Source organism: Idiotropiscis lumnitzeri, chromosome 8 (genome assembly GCF_059441095.1).
Source record: "Idiotropiscis lumnitzeri isolate Australia: NSW breed Sydney's pygmy pipehorse chromosome 8, RoL_Ilum_1.0, whole genome shotgun sequence".
NCBI lineage: Eukaryota > Metazoa > Chordata > Actinopteri > Syngnathiformes > Syngnathidae > Idiotropiscis > Idiotropiscis lumnitzeri.
Window position 1 is genome coordinate 8,223,377 of NC_142398.1, and position 12,257 is coordinate 8,235,633.

A 12,257-nucleotide genomic window follows, 5' to 3' on the forward strand; every position below is an offset into this window, starting at 1 on the left:
CATTCAAGAATCTGCTCCTGTTCGTGTATCCAGCAGCATCGAGCGCGAGCGTGTATAGATCACGTGATCAAAACAACCGCTCCTGTAAAGGAGCTAGGCAAGGTAAACCTTATTTATTAAAAAAATAAATAAAAAAATCACACACGCATACACCGCTGTCATTCATAGCGCAGGCTCGTCTCGGTGGTCAGCCAGCACGATCGTCATGGGCCCGCTTATGGGGTGCAGGCTTCAGGGGGCTGGCTGCCCAAATGGCAGGAGTGCGAGGACGAACGGCCGTGCTTTTTTTACTATATTTACACCTTCGCTGCTAGCTATTACATTTTAAATCGTCAATGGATTACATGACAAATTGACGAGTCGACTCGCACTTTCAACAACTCAGAGGAGAACGCGTGACCAGTGGGATCTCTGTGGATTGCTGTTGGCATCTGGAACAGAGCGCTTTAGTATATGTTATAATAGTATCGCTGAAAATAGCAATAATACATTAACAAAGCTAATGAAAGCAGTAAACTCAATATACTCGCATGCATAGACACATACATACACACAATATATACTATATATGATTAATTTAATACCCTCTCCTGCCAAACATTATTATGAATTACAAAAAATAAATTTAAACTTCTGTGTTGTGTCATTTATGATTGCACTGTTTTGACGTTTTGACGCAGAATCATTTCAATGTCGCATCAAGGTACTTTATGCAGTTGTTTGGAAGTCAGAATATTTGTATCATGACAACAATTATCTCTCACCTTTCAAAAAAATGCTAAAAAAAATAAATAAAATCAGAATGAGTGTATGGCACTTAAGACTTTTCGACCACTCAAAGGCAGGACGCAAATTTGAGCGCGGTTACCTTGGATTTGGGCCGAGTGCCAGTGGAAAGCCGCTGCAGCTGCTCGGAAGTGTGGCTGCAGGACAGGAGGTCTGAGCAGCACACCGTGCGGCCCAGCCTCTTCATCAGAGAGGAGATGATGCTGCAGCCACAGCCACACATCCAACTGCTCATTAGTAGCGCTAAAATGAAAAAATAAGTAAAAAACAAAAAAAAGACCACTCCTCCGCGCTCTTTGCGTAATCTCTTTCAGATGTCCTCACTTCCGACTGCTTTTTTGCTTTGTATTCCACATGGCGCTGGTTCCTTGGGGTACTCCGTATCATGGATCGGGTTATGTTCAGGCCACAGACATCCACTTCTATTCGCACAAAAACATTAGAAGTAGTTCCTTGCAGCAAATCCCTTGTGATTGTTTCCCCATCGACTCCACTTATATCCACAAACTAGATTCACCTGATGTTGCAAAGACAACAAAAGAAGCCTGGCTCCTCTCCTGACTCCAGTCGCCATGCACTGAGGATGCTATCCTCATACACCAAATTGTCCACACATAGACATACACACACAAACACACGCACAGACTCCCACACACACACACACACTCCCCACCACAACCAGCTATGCTGAGACTGAGCTCCTCCAAGTTGCCGATAAAAGTGCTTTCCTTCGAATGACATTTGAGCTCCTGACGCTTCCATTAATCGGGAGGGCGGGAGGGTGGACGTTCGGGCAGAATCATAGGAGAAATGCAGAGCCACTTTGCATGCAGTGGTACGCTTGTGGAGGAAGAGGAGGAGGAGGAGGGTGGTCCGGGGGTGAAGTGTTAGGAAGATGACAGGGCACAGGAGATTACAATGGTAATCGGTCCGAATGCAGCAGATGATTGCTTTAATCTGTTGCATGAATGAAAAAAAGAGAGAGCTGCAAAAATTGTCTTCACTGTAGGTTGTGTTAGCCATTTCACAAAGAGATCCTCCAAAACATGATGTGAAGTTAGCCTCGGAAACAAGGAACTTCAAGAGGACAATTGAGTGTTTCGATCGCGGGAACTGGTCTAAAACTCATTCTGCGTTCATTTATCTGCGCAGAAACAAGACCCTGCGAACAGTTGATAGCTGTTATTTTTTTCTCGTACAACAAAAGATGACAGTTTGTTTATATTCTTAAAAACAGAAATGTGACAAACAAAAAGAGCCGCACTTCCACTACAGACAAAACCTCCTGAATTCACATTGTTTAGAGGACAACGCGACAACTGCAGCTGGTTTGCGCTACTAAATTGGATTAGAAAAAAATTGCCTTGCCCATTCTACATGAGTATTAATAACGCTTCTCTCCCGTATTTGCGGCAGTAGCCGGTGACAATAAACTGATAGTAACCAGATGCCATTGAAGGTTGTGGCGGCGTAGGCATTGGGGAAGATAAGATGACCCTCTCTCCGAAAAGGAAGCACAGCAGCAGTGTGATATTAATAGCTCAGACATTACATTGATTGATTCCCTGTCCCCCCTATTGGCACCATTGTGTCAAGACAAAGGAGTGGCAAGTAATGAAACAACCCATGAGAACGAGATGATGTTTGTCGATTAGAGGCCACACACATTGTTGAAACCACAAAATGATGTTTGGAAAATTTAAGGGACTGAAATGAATAATGAAAATAGTCCGGAGAAATATTGTGTCTGTGTACCATGTTAAAAAAAAAACGTAACCCTATCTGAACATAAACAGAGCAAAGTTGATTAAATATACATCTGGCAAGAGCAGACTTCTAAAATAAACTCAAAAGCTATTTGACCCAAATACTGATGGGCCCTACTTTCAAAACAATGAAAACTCATAGGCGCTAACGTGATAGCAGAAAGGCGTCCCCCGCGCCCCCTCACTGATATGCAAACACAGTCAACTGTAACAAAAAGTCTAATTAAAGTGGAACTAAACCCTTTTTGTGGGGTGGTTGATAGAATAGAGCAGAGCAGATTAATTCATCAATTTACACGATTTATATACATGTGACGTGCTAATCCTCCCGCAAAAACTTCCCAGAAAGTGAGGTTCAGACTTCAGAGATTGATCGAGGCGTCAGAAAGTAAGCAACACTTGGGTTATTTGGTAAAAGAGATTATTATTTATCCTCGTCATCTTGCATGAAATACTGAATGATTTGAGTGATAAATCAAGATGAAGAAAACTCCAGTTAAAGAAAACCCCACATTTCATGCTAAACTAAACTTGAAATCAAATCACCTACCAGACGACAACATTGCGAGTTAGCCCAGTCAACTTCTCAGTGGCTCATTTTATGTGCAGATTTTTAAATGCAGCAGACACTTTGCAAAACACAAATACTGCAGCTCTTTCCCTACCTAATGTCCTGCTGTCAGGATAACGGTAATCTTTGCAACCAACAACACTGCACAGTTGTTCACCCCACATAGCTGCCAAGTCAAGGGCAGGGAAACTAAAATTCAGTATGATAAATTACAATACAATAAAAGGGCAGACTGGGAAAGTTTCATTGTTCCACGGTGAAGCGTTTGATAATTTCATTGTCAGCCTGATGAGTCGAGGAAATTTATTGGCGGCAAGAAGCTTGTCAGTAAAAATTGATACAAAAAAGTAAAATTAAATAAAATGTCACAGTTAAACAGACATACATCAACTGCAACTGCAGCCATACACAAAAGCAATTTGCATTGATGTGTAAAAGTTTAGTGTACTTTAAATGGGGGAAAAAAAACCTATACACTATGCTGAGTTGCACTATTTCTGCAAAATGGCCTATAAATACTAAAAGAAATCCTTGTAAAAATATTTCACTTTACTCGGACACCAATCAATTTTCAGTGTAGACAGGACAGAAATCATTTGAATACATTTAGGATGATGTACTGTGCTAAATACAATTTAAATCAAAAAATGTTTTTTATTTATTTATTTTATTATAAATTTTGTTTTTGTTTAACCTCAATCCAAAATGTTTTGTTTTGCTTCGCTCGTATGCATAATATAATCTATAACATACATTGTACCCCCAACTAATTATTTCAACTATACGTCAAACTGTGGCACTTTTGCCATAGAGACAGAAAATAACGTGAAAAGCCACGAATAAATGTGCACTTAGCGAGGGGCAACAAAAGATAGCCAACAGTAGCTTCAGCGGCATTGTTAAGCCATTACATTGTATAAAAACCCATGCATTTAAAGCAACGGGGGAAAAAATTGTGGCTTATAGTCTGGAAAGTATAGTACGTTTATGTCCTGAAGTAAAGAAATAAACGGTCTCATACTATTTCATGGTTCATTTGCCTTAGTGGTGGCAGATACGTTACTAGATTTTTAAGGATTTTAACGTGGTGCCGATCTCATAAAGCCAAAAGATCATGAGCAGCTGACGGGTACCCGACCAACCAATTACATTGGACTCTACGTGACATTCCCTCCATTGCAGGAAGCCATGGTGGAAAGTCACCACAAAACAGAGCTGGTCCTGAAAAGAAACTCAACATTCACAGTGTGGATTTGGTTTGGCTTTTCCCGAAGAACAAGGCAAATAACTTTTATTTGCAGTCTCCATTCGGACGTCGGACGGCAACACGCCAAACGAGTTTACGTTTCAGCCATTCTGGTAATCGTCTATGGAATAGCCTGCCGGAGGACATCAGGTCCGCAGAGACTGTTGATATTTTTAAAAGGAGGCTCAAGACTCACCTTTTTAGTTTGGCTTTTAAATGATTTATCTTAGTCTTTTAATTCAGGACTGTCATTTTATCTATTATCATTGTCTTTAATTTTTAGCTTCTTTGTCTTTTAGTATCATAATTTTTCTTATATATTTTAGCTACGTCGTTTTATATTATTGTCTTTTAATTTTTAGCTTCTTCTATGTCTTTTAGTATCATAATTTTTCGTATACATTTTAGCTTCGTATTTTTATATTATTGTCTTAATTTTTAGCTTCTTTTTCTTTTAGCATTATCATTTTCTTCTATATATTTTAGCTCCAGTGTTTCCTCAAGGGGGGCCTCCGCACTGGGAGGTGTGGCTGGCCTTCTCACAGGGGGCTTCATCCCGGAGGCTCCTTAGGCCCGGCGGACCGGGGCCCTCTGCACTATGTGTAGGGTCTACCCCGGTCAGTCTGGGCCAGGGGTCTGTGTGTTGGCGGAGCGCCCTGTGGCCGTGGGCCGTCATTCCTCTCAGCGCGAATGACCTACCCTGGGTACATTTTCTCATATGGTTTCTCTGTGCCTTGCCATGTCTTTCTGTCTTTCTACTAAGATGGTTTATTAAGTTGTGTGAATGCGAGTGTTCTGTGTGTATGCGAGTTCAGGCGTGTATGTGGATGTGACTTGTGTTTATGTTGGGTGGGTGGAATGGGTTTTAGTTTTTTGTTGTAATTTGGATGTTTTTATTGTACATCACTTTGAGCTGCATTTTATGGATGAAAAGTGCTATATAAATAAAATTTGATTTATTGATTGATTGATAATGACTTGCGGAGACGGAAACCAAAACATTACGGTGACAGTCAAACCAAACGGAGGCAACCGTCAATGCCAAGCCAACATAACTCACAGTAACAGTCGTTTAACAAGGGCACTCCGTGTGAAAAAGAACAAGCAAGTGGAAGAAAGAGGTAACTGAGACAGTGACTTATTACTTTGCTAAAGACGTGATTCCAATTAAAACAGTGGAAAGAAAACGAGTATGTTAGCATCTGCTGATTTGGCTGCCGCCACCATCATTTACCCCATAAGTATTGCTTGTCAGTCATTAAATTTAACGTTCATATCTATAAAACCGGAGCTGCACAAACAAAAGTTTTTATGGCATAAATTATACAGATTCTCACCTCCAAATTTTGTGTGTGGATTGAGGTTAGCTTCACGCAGGTCTCACGCTACACCAGCAAGCACCCTCTCTCTGTCCACTTTGAATACTAGTTTAAAGACACATTTTTATTTTGTAGCTTTCGACTCAACATGAGACGAGACATGTCGCTATTATGCTGATATCTATTGTGCATGTGTTTTAATTTGTGTGCTAATTTCCCGCTAATTTATATTATACCGTATGGGAAGCGCTTTGTTACAACTCCAGCTGTTGTAAAATGCGCTAAATAAATAGTTGTATTGTTTTTAGGTATGTTGGCATCTGTTGATTCAGCCTTTCACCGATCACTTAATAACTATACAAAACAAGCTACATCTGCATGAGCAACTGAACCTGTAACTCACGCACCTAACATGAAGTGATGGCGAAAGAGGCGATCACCAGTAGTACCCTACTTCTCCAACAGCAGCTAATAATTTCGGTAGCCTGTCAAAAGCTGGCCTGCTTTTGCCTGCGCTTGTTGTGGCACCCTGGTTCACAACAACCATCCAACATTGTAAAAGTGAGGCACTTGTATTTGCTCAAAGTAGCTACACATTTTCGATACTGCCAAGGTGGCGTCGTCTACATTTGGCGCAGCGCATTGTGGGATGTGTGACGTCAATGTTCAGCGCTCTATTGCTTGTGCTCGTAGCAAAATACATGGGAAGAGCTTCCTCTGGTTGACGTATCTTTTCAGGGTCGTGTGGCACCAAAGCCAATACGCTGATGTCACCGTCAGCTGCATATAAACACACACGCGCGCACACGCATACACATGCACACTTAAAGCTGCTCACAAGCGGCCTCCTGTTTGCTTTGATAACAGCACGGCTTAAAGATGAAGCCGAAATAGTCCAGTTTGAGCTTCATCTCCGGGGTGGTGGTGGCGGCGGCGGCGAGTGGGGAAGAAACAATCCTATTTACCGTTATGGTCTTTTCGTCGTGAACACAGGAAAAGGGAGTTTATTATTTATGAATATTGCTTTTCACCGTGTCAGCTCAGTGCCTTTGTGTATTGATCCATACAGCAAAGTGGTCACTGCAGCAGAGAGGACAGGACATCAGGCTCTAGAAAACTGAGGCATGAAAGCCATTGCATGGCAACTTATCGTTTTTTCACTAGCAGATGGTTAAAGCCTGCCTTTTTAAAACTATTATTCTCATTCCTAGTGATGAAAATGTGCAGCTGCAGACTACTTCTTCCTCTGCGTTGGCTGCACTCTACTGGCCAAATGTGGTAAAGTGCCATCATTAATTTGGTTTCCTGCAGGTGACGTCTGAGTCAGCACTTGTTAAAAACGCCCGGCCCACTGCGGGCTGACTTTGTTACTAAAAAGTCACATTTGTTCACCATGAGAAGATCCCCGTGGCGGCCACGACATTTTAGGTTACACGAAGGAGCAAAATAAGAGCTTCCAAGCGTCGCCAACGCAATTAACGAGACATAATGCTTTTTTTCCTCTTCAGAATTTAAAGCTGTTCCCAAGTGTTTAATTAGCAATGTAAAGGTGACAGTTACCTGCAGATTTTTGCTATTCACAGCAATCCAAGGTCTCCATCTCCCTAAAACAAGGCGCTAAAACCTTGAAATAATCTGTGCATCAAACAAAACACTTCTGGCTTTCACGATGTATTGTGGGCATCGCTTGAGAGATCCACACCCAGCCTATCCGCCAAATCATGCATGGCGAACCTCAGTGTGCAGGCAACATGATGGAAATTGGTCCAAATGTGATGTGCCAGTTCAAATATTTGGGTCACTTTATTTTACTACACAAGTGTGAAAATATGAGTATGTTGCAATACAATACGCAGCCAACTACCACCACAGTAAAACACATTTTTAAATGAAGATCTCTGAGAAACGTGAGCATTCCAAACTATTCGAATGGTAAGGGCACAATTTTCGTGACAGTACCTTATTAGTTTATGCTCGGTGAGCGTAAAGCAAGACCTCTCTCTCATCTCTCAATGGCAGCTTCCTGTCCCTGAGTGTTTGTTGTGAATTTCCTGTTTTCGGCAGGGTCTCCAAAAGAAGGAGTGGCAATGTGTCATTTGCGCCCGTGGGCTGACAGCAGAGCCCGCACGGAAATCAAGACAGCTACCAATGACAGCAAATATGAGGTGTGCAATGACAAAGGAAAATTATGAATATAACATGACAGTTAATTCATCAATTGCATTCATCAATTTGTCATCAATTCCTGACACACCTTTTGTTATCTTCCACTTATAAATAGCAGCAGTACCTAGAAAACACCACTTGAAAACGGTATCAGTGTCTGGTTAGACATCTTTAAAATGTGTGTACTTTTTTTTTTTTAAAGTTTATTTTCATAAGACAGCAGTTGACTTCTCATGACACTCAATCAAGAATGTTAAAATTTTAAATTTTAGTTGTAATGGCATCTGGTTGACCCCGGAATGGACTCAATATATTTTAAATATTTTCCTTTGACGTGTGCAAGTGCACAGATACACACGCACACAATGGAGTGCAAAAACAATAACCCACAAAAGGGCATGTCATATACGCACACGCACATAAATACACATTCACACATACACGTGCACACACAAAATATCTAAAATGTGGAAATAAATGTGTAAAAGAGCTCAAACTCACACCCAAAATCCTCATTCTGTAATCGTGTGGACATTATCAAACAAATTCCAGATTAACTCAAATGGGTTACTCATTGTACTTTTGCCAATAAACAAGTCATAGTCCAACAAATAAAGTAACTAAATTTGTTCAAAATGGAATGTACTTATATTTTACTTGACATACACTTTACGTTGTCCTAAGCGCGTCACAAAGCTTCCAATTCATCCAGCCATCCATCTTCTGGACCGCTTCTCCTCACGAGGGTCGCGGGGGGTGCTGGAGCCTATCCCAGCTGTATTCGGGCAGTAGGCGGGGGACACCCTGAACTGGTTGCCAGCCAATTGCAGGGCACACAGAGATGAACAACCATCCGCGCTCACACTCATACCTCGGGGCAATTTAGAGTGTTCAATCAACCTGCCATGCATGTTTTTGGAATGTGGGAGGAAACCGGAGTACCCGGAGGAAACCCACGCAGGCACGGGGAGAACATGCAAACTCCACACAGGAAGGCCGGATTGAACCCACACCCGATGCAGTCTCTCACTGTGAGGCCATCGTGCTAACCAGTCGGGCCACCGTGCCTCGCTTCCAATACAACCTTTTGAAAATGTATCACAATGTATGCACACGAAAAAAAGATGGTTATGCTCCGCAATCATGACTTTCCAACTGCATTAGCCTAAGATAGTGATGCACTACGACAAGTTCATATTCCTTCACAGTTGCAACACAACTCTGTCATGAACAGATGAAGCCAAGTATGGGGCCATGACCGCAGCAAAACCATTTACAAATGTGTATTTCAATCCACAAATGCGTTAAAAGAATCCTTATCATCAATGACCATCGTGTACCCCAGAGTTATTAATAATACTTGGAGGACAAGACTGTGGATCGGCCATATGAGAAGCAGCTAATGACTATAATGAGCTACCCAGGTTTATTACCTTCACCACAGCGTGGCAACAGACTCCATTTCAATTGTAAAAGACTGAACCTCCGTGGTACAAAATACCACAAACATTGAAACAAAGACAATTTAAAAAAAATTAAAAAGGGGGCGTTGTTTACTCACAGTTCTCTCTGTGTGTATTTGCTCAGTCCGTGAGCGCTGGTCTCTGTTCTGGAAGCCAGTCCTCCTGCGCAAAAAAGTCCACCGCTGTCGTTGTTGCCGTCCCTCAGGTCATGAGAGGGTCACGGCGCCGTGGTGCCGCCTGGAATAAGACAAAGAAGTATAAAGTATTCTTATATTTAGGTTTATATCTGTGGATGTAGTCATACTACATAAAACACCACTAGATGACAGTATCATCCTAAAAATGTGACCTTGAGTAAAATACTGAACCCCCAGTTGCTCCAAATCATGTGTCATCAGCAGATAGATGCAAAGTCAGTGTGAAGCGCTTTGAGGAAAAGCACTAGACAAGTGCAAGACCATTTACGACAGTGGTCGGTCGGATCTCAAAAGGAGACAAGACAGCTTACAAGGGGGAGGTCCAGAGACTAACGGCTTGGTTTGAGGACATCAATCTTTGTTTCCCCTCTCCGGTGCAAATATAAATAAAATAAAATAATAATCAATAAAATAAATACTTATAAGAACAAACAAAAAGAGTGTTGAAAAACTTTACAGTGTGCCACATTATGTTGCAGTTCTACAAGGCAAAGGTAGTTTGCATTCAAAACGGAGATGGCTCTCGAGAAGAAACCGTTTTCTAGTCTGTTTGTCCTTGCTTTGATGCATCTGAAGCGCCTGCCAGAGGGCAACAGGTCGAAGAGGTGTGAGCTCGGGTGAGTGTTGTCCTTAATGATCTTGTGAGTGCTGCTGAGGCGGCGGGTGGTGCAGATGTCCGACACGGAGGAGGAGAGGGCAGCCAATAATCCTCTGTGCTGTTTTGACTGTCCTCTGAAGCCTCGCTCTGTCTGCCTCAGTGCAGCTGCCGTACCAAGTAGAGACACAGTAAGTCAGATGGCTCTCAATGGATGAGTGGTAGAAGGCCAGGAGCATCTTCCTGTCCAGGTTGAATTTTCTGAAAGCCCTCGGGAAGTGTAGACGCTGATGGACCTTTTTCATCACTGCAGTGGTGTTGCGTGCATAATGACAAAGGGCATTTGGATTCGGATTCTGAGATGGACGGTCTCAGCTCCTCATAATATAGGTATATTAGTCATTTTTCACAGACGATAAAGTATATATGAATGACGAAAGTTATACAGTCTGTCTACATGTGTTGCTGCAAAGTTTGAAATCATATTCATTAACGCTTTGAGGCAAAGTTATATGATTGTTTTAATTGCAATAATGTGTGATTGTCAGTTTTTAATAATAACCTTGAGCTGGCAGAGGCAATAACTTGTTGAAGCCGCTGTTTGTACAATTTTTCATTTATTCCGTCTGCCAAATTCCGGCTTGTTTTGAAAAGAGTTTTCTGCAGCCAAACAGCGCTCCATTTCTGCTCGCAGGTTAAGGCAAAAACAAAATGGCAATTTAGGTTTTATTTTGTTTAAATGTACAGTGGTTACCGTCTCTTTATTAAGCGTTGAGTCTTCACTTAAAAGTTAATGATGACGACATTGATTCACTTTTGCGTAACATGCATGTCAACCTGCGTCACATTACACTTCCCAGTGTATTGTCTAATAGCTCCAGCTTGTTCTCGGTGCGCAGAATGAAACAGCTGCGTGACAATGCGAGCCCTCCCCTGCCAAAAAAAAATGCCTCTTATTCTGCGCGCAGGCTACAAAAATTGGATTTGGACATTGAGGTCAGGGAAAAGAACAGATGTGCGTACAGCCAATCCAGCTGTGGTGCAACACTTGATAAGTGTGGGACAAAAGGGGAAAAGGGGTGTTGGGGCAATGGGAAATCTCAAGAATTTTAACTTTGTTTGCAATAAAATGAAGGACCTCTTTTTGCACAGACTGGAAAAGCCACCTGTGTGGAAGGGCTTTGACAGTGAGTTTTGATGGATGCACAGATGATTAATATTGTGTGTGTGCGTGTATGTGCGCAAAATATGTCCATGAGTATTTATTTTAATATTCAAAATGTAGTTTCACAGAATTATTGCAACTCAACATTGTGTATAGTTTTTGGTTCCATTTAAAATGCATTCAACTTTTACACATCAATGCAAATTGCTTCTGTGGATGGCTGAAGCACCACACGAGCGCACTGAGACAAGTATGGCAGCGATTTAGAAAGAAAAAAAATTGAATTGAATCGGGACTTGAGTTAATCATTACATCCCCAATAAATACGGTTAAAAAGGAAAAGGCACTGCCGTTTGTCCTCACGCTACTTCATCCGACCCCTCGGGCAGCCAGCCGCCTGAAGCCTCAACCCTAGAGGCGGGCCCACGGTGTTGTGCGGTTGATGACCACTTGTGTACGCATACAACATAAATAGTCAGAATGCAGCTGTCCATCAAGCTGCTTGGATTCTTAACTGCACAAACAGCCTGCTCACATGATAGTCTTGCATCACAAGACCAGCCACAGATGCTGCTTTGAAGAGGTGCTAAAGGACAGGGAGGGGATGGGGGTTAAGGTTGGTGTTCCTCCCGCCTCCCTGAGGAGAAAGGAAGTGTGGCGGCAAACCTGAGCTGCCTGCAACATGCTGCTGCCATGGAAACTCTCATGAGCCAAATGGTCTGGCAGAAGCAGTGCATGGTAATTTCCCGACCTTGAAATCTCAATACAGGTGGAGAGAGAGAGCCACAAAAAAGGGAAACACATAGTAACTGCAAAGCTAGATGCCTGGTGTAAATGATATCTTGGATGCCGAATAGTTGGGAATGGACTTCTGGGATATAGAGTCCATTTGTCACCTTTTCTACATAGAAAGGGCATAGGGACAATCGGATGGCAAAAAAAAAAAGAAAGTGACAGACTTTTTTCCTGCATTGCTTAGTTCA

General features: G+C 42.1%; 1 protein-coding gene across 1 annotated transcript in view; it reads right to left on the reverse strand.

Annotated features, from left to right (window-relative positions):
• fbxw7 (F-box and WD repeat domain containing 7) overlaps nt 1-12,257 on the reverse strand; it is a 92,509-nt gene that overhangs the window by 73,518 nt on the left and 6,734 nt on the right. Inside the window, exon 2 of the mRNA XM_088302713.1 lies at nt 9,416-9,554. The gene's annotated coding sequence lies outside the window, so the exon portion shown is untranslated. The remainder of the gene's footprint in view (nt 1-9,415; nt 9,555-12,257) is intronic.